General features: G+C 33.2%; 1 non-coding gene across 1 annotated transcript; it reads right to left on the reverse strand.

The window, feature by feature from the left end:
• Positions 1–1,579: 1,579 nt before the first annotated feature.
• Smp_tRNA_00030_Gln_TTG.1.1 lies at positions 1,580–1,646 on the reverse strand. The gene has a single exon. It is a non-coding gene (tRNA).
• Between the last annotated feature and the right edge of the window lie 6,209 nt (positions 1,647–7,855).

Here is a 7,855-nt window from a genome sequence, read left to right on the forward strand (position 1 = left end):
TGATGATTTATACCATTCTAAATCATTCCGTGATATGATTAATCCACCGTTATTCAAATTGTGAGAAGATATTATCATACACTGTCATAGTTAATCAATGTCTTTATTTTGAAGGTGTATTATAAGGTCAGTTACCGTAAAGTTACCAGTTTGATTAGAAAAGGGAAAAAACACAATCGTTTAACGCTTCACTACAGTCTGTTTCAAACTATATTCATAATTTCATTTGAAGACTATCCATTTACTATTTTGTCATTGACAATTCTATTACTAAATAAACATAGTGACTCATTTCTTGTTTTTTCCCTTTGGTTACACATATGTTCCTTGATGTCAATTCGTTCCATTGATTATTAATTCCTTTCTAAGAATCTAATATGAAAATTCATTAGTAAATCAATGACAACGTTGTTAATCAATGTGTATTACGGAAAATTTTTTTTTAATGTTTCTGTCAAAATGGAATCTAGTTAAACAATGTATTCATCATCGTTAATTGGGGGGGGGTGGTTTCTATTCACTAGGGAACTAAACATTCCACATCTTTGAATGAGTATGTAAAAAAATTGGGAACATTTGAATTCTTAACAGGATACAAACAACATTTTATTTTTTATGTTCAGGTTAACTTAAAAATTAATTGAGAAATCAATAATAGAATTGTTAAGTATAAAGCATAAGGGAGGGGGGATGGATATGAAAATTGTTCATCACAATATGTTAATACAATGATGGATAGTTTGTGGAAATTGTTCAGTATGAAGATAATATCTCTCATACCAATATTAGATAAAATCAAAGGATATTGATCATTATCAGAAAGGGGTTTTGTGGAGATTTTAGTAATTTTATATAGTTGAAATCATGAGTCAATTGAAGCTTGACCACCATGGAAAACATGGAAGCACTGGATGGCCTTTTCGTCCCATTGTGGGACTCCTCAGCAATGCGCATCCTCGATCCCGCCTCACGAGTTTAGAATCCAGGACCTATCGGTTTCGCGTGCGAGCGCTTAACCACTGGATCGCTGAGCCGGCATCCAACGGTGTTGATACCTAACTTCAACCAATTCACGAAATTGAGCAACCATTCACTGATGTCTTCAGTGAGTTGATTTCTCCCAACAGACCTGCTTCTCACTAGAACTCCAGGAAATACCTCATGGAGCCAGTCACTAGTGAGCATATTGATCAGCTGTTTCTTACCTATTATGGGACACCTTCAAACTGGTCGCTTGGTATCTAGTCAGAAATTATAAGATAAGATATGTATTCATGAATTTTTAGTGCACCTGTTTCATGATGTTAGATATTTATGAAGTATCAAGCATTCTCTAGTATATTTTCCGTTCATCTAACTCAGTGATTACTGTATAATCATGAAACTTCAAAATGAGCTCATTAATATCGAACCATCGAGTTGGTATCCATTAGCTTGTCAAGAAAACATAGATCTTTAAATTCATAATATCTAATTGTAAGCAAAGATGGATAGTGACTAGCAGAGGAATCCAGTTTAACGGGCGTTTCGTCCTATTTGGGAATCGTCAGATGGATGTACCTGCATCTCAGAGTTGATGTTCACTCTGGGACTCGAACCTAGTACCTTTCGCTTCAAACGCTATCGCGTTATCCACTCGGCCACTGAGTCCTAATAGCCACTTGCTTGTGCAATGGGGTGAAGTTTAAATTCATTCAGGATTGTTTGTTTGAATCTTGTATAAATTAATGATTAAATAAGTTTATATTAACCACAGAAAACTTAACTACTGTACTACTGAAAGCCTATCCTAATGAATAAATAATGATGAATACTATTAACCTAATATGTGTATATATATACAGAGAGAGAGAGGGAGAGGGAGAGAGAGTTACTGATTAATGAATGATAATAAAAACACTATCAATTCATATATCTTTCCATTTGTTTTTAGCTTAATCAATATTTTATGCCCTTAACAACAAACAATTTTAATAAACATAATAATCTATCGGTTACTATCTTGATGAATAGAAATTAGAAATTTCAATATTTCATGACTTATGGTAAGCTGGTTCTTCTTAGAGAATAAATAAATAAACCAGTCAAATTAAAATAAATTTAAATTATATAAAGGATACAATGTAAAATGAACCATTTAATCCAATCTAAAATAAACCTAATCATGTCAATATTAGACCATTTGGGTCAAATGAAATTGTTCTTGAAAAAAAAAATAAACGACTGGTGTGTTTTATAAACAAAGATGGATAGTGGATAGCAGTGGAATCCAGTTTGACTCATGTTTCGTCCTATTTGGGATTCATCAGCTGGATGTGCCTGTATCTCAGAGTTGATGTTCACTCTGAGACTCCAACAAACAATACTAAGTAAATACTGGTGTGTATGTTAATGAATGTGAATAATGTGATATTTATGATATGAAAATGCAGATTGGAATTTATATATATGATAATGATGTAAAATGTGAATAGAACTGAATATGGTTGCTTGGATGAAAGGGTCAAGTTGAATAGAATTCAGCAGTATGTAGAAAACTCAGACTATTCACATTTCTTGATAGTTGGAAAAGATTCTTTATTTTATTTCGTTACTATTTTTAAAGTTGAAGTCACAATTTTCAATACGAACGTCAAGACAGTTCTACTTTACAGATCTGGAACTTGGAGAACTATCACAACCATCATCAAAATTGTGCAAGTGTTTATAATTAATTGTCGATGTAAGATATTGAATGTCCGTTGGTTGGATACCATCAGTAACAGCCTACTGTTGGAGAGGACAAACCAACTTCGAGCTGAGTAGGAAATTAGGGAAAGAGGTTGGAAGTGGATAGGACACACATTGAAGAAATCATCAAACTGCATCACGAGCGCAAGCTTTAATTTGGAATCCAGAGGGAAAACGGAAAAGTGAAAGGCCAAAGAACACAATGTATCGAGAATCGTAACCAGACATGAAAAGGATGAATAGCAACTGGAAAGAATTTTATATAGTCGCCCAGGACAGATTTCGATGGAGAATGCTAGTGAGCGGCTCATGCTCCTCCATAAGAAGTAACAGACTCAGGTAAGTAAATATGTACTAATAATACCATGTAGCATACACTAGTATTGTTGATTCAATTTAGAGTTTTTTAAATAGTGCACGATTATTATGAGGTTATATTATGTAGATTAGACCTTCTTTGACTCAAGTCAAAATTTCACGAAACGACTCTTTAATATTGAAAAAAATACAATCCATATTACCTAGTCTGTGGATGTAATTCTGTATGGATATAAACAGGATTTTATTGATTGATCAATATCAGTTATTTCGAAAAGTGTTAGTTGTCTTGTTGTATAACTTAATTTCGTGCAGTTCTTAAGATTCATTGAAGTTCTTCTATTGTACCACCATCAGAGTTGTTTTTTTTAGTGTGTTAAAAGTATTTGAGTTGTTCCCTTGTACTATTTGAAATTGTATTAATTTAATTCATCTGTCCTTTTTTATTCGCTGAAGAAGCAACTGTAAAGCATCGGAAATTTTAATTTCTACCCATAGGAACTCTACAAATCTATCATTATCTTTATTATTAATAATCTATTCAATGTTCAATTCATTTGAAATGATCAATTCAGACCCCAACAATGGTATAAACAAAAAACGTTTGTGAATAAATGCAAAGCAATGATGATGAATATGTTGCTTATCATTCATGTTGTCAATATAAAACATAGAAATTTACAAATATTCAATACGATTAGCTGTCTATATAATATTCATGAAATGACAACATATTCTATTATTCATTTTTGTACTGATTGTTTGAATCCATTTTTTAGATTGTTACTTTATTATTTGCAAACCAATATAGTTAGTTAGTAATGAATCATCTACTCTCAAATTGTCATTTGCTTGACTGACCTCTGACCATGGGGTTTATCAATCACCTTGATGACCGTTATCATATAAATCCCAACAGTGTTTGACTTCAGATGGTAATAAGAAGTGGTGACTACAGTTTATTATTGGATAGCATAGATAACAAAATTACAAGCACACTGAGTGAATTGGAGCGGAGAGGCTAATTTATGTGAGGGTGCGAATACAGAGGTGGATTCATGGTCAAATCGAATCAAGGTTCAGCGAACCAAGGCGAAGGCTAAGCGAGGCGGGGCGAAGCGAAGTGAAGGTAATTGATAAGATTCAAGCATATATATATATATATATATATGGGAAGGAGAATGAATTATCGAGTGATTTTTAAGCGATTAGCAAGGTACAGTGAAGAATATATGCGTAGGCTGTCATATGTGATCAAGCATATACGTTAATGCAGGCATGATAGGGGTCATAATAATACAAAGAAATAGACGAATTGTTATTATCATTATTAATGACTATTCAATATTATATTTTTGATGTAATACAGAGTTCTCAGCACAGAGAATTTCAGCGAGTTTCCGTTTCCTATTTCTTGGTCGATACTGACGATAAATATTGAATGATCGTCGGTTAGATATTAGCATTTCAGAAATCAACATCTAAATAATATTCATTCTTTTGAATACACATTACCAGCCATCATAATGTCTCCGATTGTACATTTTAGTAAATTTTACAGCTAAAAGTCGTAAACATTTCAAAAACACACCTGAATAGGTTATGCAATTAATTGACATAATGATCTGTTAAAACAAACAAGAAAACAGAAAACTTGTTGAAATATCTAGATGACAGGAACAGGTAGCCCAGATATTCAAACAGGCCGCCTTACTTTACGAATAACATTGTCTGTTAAATAAGTTAATAAAAGGTCTTGACAAAATTAACCATGATCAAAATTAATTGTAAGAGAATTGCTATAGCTTTAATTCAACGTTCGGTTTATCGAAAACGTACTTAAATGGTTTTTACTTAAATTTCAATAGTTTTTGTCAAATCAGTTACAAGAAAGCATTATAGAGTAGAAAGAATATGTGACACCAATAGACTGGTAGAAGAATTGATGAATGTGGATAAATGCCTCGGAGTCAACTGGCATCCAGAGAAATTTATTAACATGGAAAAAAATTTTTAAAAACAAGACGAGTGTGACTACAATCAATAAAAGATGAACATCTGGATATCTCAACTTCAAAGGTGATAAGGTCTCGAGGACAATCAATAGGATGCTGCAATAGACAGAATGTACTTGGCAGCCAAACTATTAATAATGTACATAACAATATGTTCAATAACTCAATTGAAGATCGACAAGCACCCCTTTCATGTTACCCTCAACTGTGTTTATAAATTTACGTCTATCCACCAAAGCAGCCACATTGGCCGAACAGAAGGGAAAGTATATCTTAAATTTTTGAGCATATTTCAAAAAGCCTTCGAACAAGAGGGAGAACTATTTTAAACAGCGCAATTACTAGACATCTTCTGAATACAGAACATCAGTTCGATACCTTACATTCTCTCAAGGTGATTAATAAATAATCAAGCCCCAGTCTTATAAAGTTTGCTGAAGCCGTTGTTATCAGGCTTTAGAAACCTGATTTATGTGTTCAAAAGGAGATGGTTGTTAATCTTTATTTGCCTTGGTGCAAATGTTCCTTCATTACAATTTTGTTCAACATTTTCCTTCGATTATTTACATTATCACCTCTTTTTATTTCGACTGTATGCTAGAATAATAATCTTATTTTAACTAACTGAGCTTTATTGATTTTATTCTTAATTATTATCAGCGTTTACTCATTACGTGACTACTTGTCTTTAGACCTTACGTCAATGTTGTAGAATGTTCTCTTACATAAGGTATATATTTACATTTTGTTCAGTCTATTAAATTTATTTACATCCATTCTATAGTATACTGTCATGTAATCATAGAAACTTCCAACTAAACTTCCAATCTAAACCCATTGTGTAATTATGATTTTCAACTATCACAGGTTGTAAGCAGATGAAGAAGACCAAACGGAATAAAGTGAAATCATGCTATTCTGTTCTAATCTTTGTTCTCGCTTTCTTCAAGATGATAAAAGGAGCTATATGTATGAAATTACATGAGAAGTGATCAACTGTTATCTACGAATCATGTAATGAAAATTATTAAATTGCTGCTACATCTATCTTGATTTATTTTTACCATCAGTAAAATTCAGCCAACGGTAACGTGTTTTATACTTTATATAATATAGATGGTATGCGATCAACAGTGAACATTCAGGATGCGCGTCTCATCCTATTCGGGACTCTTCAGCTTGATGTGTCTGTACCCTAAAGTTGATATTTAATTCGGGACCATAACCCATTACCAATGCTAGCCAAATTACATCTGCTCTGTATCAATTTGTGTCATTGTTGATCACAACTCACAGAATGCTTACATGCTAACCAAGACTGATCAAATTTTATTCAAAAACATCAACAACGGGATATTCCAAACCAATTAAAATTGGATTGTATCTCATACATGGTTTCTGTTTTTTGTTAAGACAAGGATTTGATTTTAAAAGTATATAAGTTACGGACCGATTCAATGTTTTCTGAACGGTTCCAGACCGTTAGCATATGCACACATTTTGTAGACTAAATGATAACCTTAAAATATAAGGTACAGGATGTGTTTCAACATATATTTCTTTGATAGTCTGGTTTCGCAATCAGATTTAAGAAAATAGCTGAAATACATCATATTACATCGTATCATCTGTGCCTTACTAATAAAGGCTCTGAAAACCATGAAAAGTTCGAATGTCCTGGGGTCAACTTTGATTGTATGATATCTGCCTTTGTTAATAAATTCCCACTAAGTTTTCTCGTCTGTGATACGGACACTAAAGTTTAGGAGCTCATTAAGTAATTTCAATTCAATTGGATTCCCACATTACTTTAAAAAAAAACATTATTTATTGCAATCGGTAACATTAAGATAACTAATTAAAATCTCAAGAGATACTAAACAATTACCAAATTTTATATAGTTTAGATCATGAGTCAATTGAAGCTGGACCACCATGGAAAACCTGGAAGCACTGGAAGGCCGTCTCGTCCTATTGTAGGACTCATCAGCAGTGTGCATCCACGATCCCGCCTCACGAGATTCAAAGCAGTAACCAGTGGAGTTAAACTGGGTCTGTTGGGAGATATCAACTCACTGAAGACATTGGTGAAATGGTTGCTCAACTACGCAGATTGGTTGAAATTAGACATTAACACCGTTGGATGCCGGTCAGCTAAGTGGTCTAACGGTCAAGTGCTCGCGCACGAGACTGGTAGGTCCTGGGTTCGAATCTCGCGAGGCGGTATCGTGGATGCGCACTATTGAGGAGTCCCACAATAGGACGAAACGGCCGTCTAGTAATTCCAGGTTTTCGATGGTGATCTAGCTTCAATTGACTCATGATTTCAATTATAAAATTAATAAAATGTCCACAAAAAACTGATATTTATATTTACATTAAATAAATTAGTAGAAATTCAATGTTTGTTAGTTACTATGGCTACTGGAATTCGATTCATGTGATTGGAAGGATACATAGTTAATTAAGACTTTGATAATATATCTGATTAAAAAACACAACGATCAAAATAATTCCACAGCACTGATTGGACATACAGTCATAAATTCGGAATCAGTATTTCTATATTTTTAAATTATATCTGGTGTAAATATGCTCGTGGACTTTTTGACCCCAGTAGTTCATAGTGTCGATGTAGAAACATAAACATATAGCTATATAATGCATTCGAAGATAGTACACATCGGCCTCTTAGTAACTTCATCCGTTCAGCATGTCAATGAACTTCATACATAGGTTTAAAATGGCAATAATTCTATTGTCAACAGCTATCCAGTATATTTTAATTGTTT

This window comes from Schistosoma mansoni, chromosome 1 (assembly GCF_000237925.1).
Source record: "Schistosoma mansoni strain Puerto Rico chromosome 1, complete genome".
In the NCBI taxonomy this organism is placed as follows: Eukaryota; Metazoa; Platyhelminthes; class Trematoda; order Strigeidida; family Schistosomatidae; genus Schistosoma; species Schistosoma mansoni.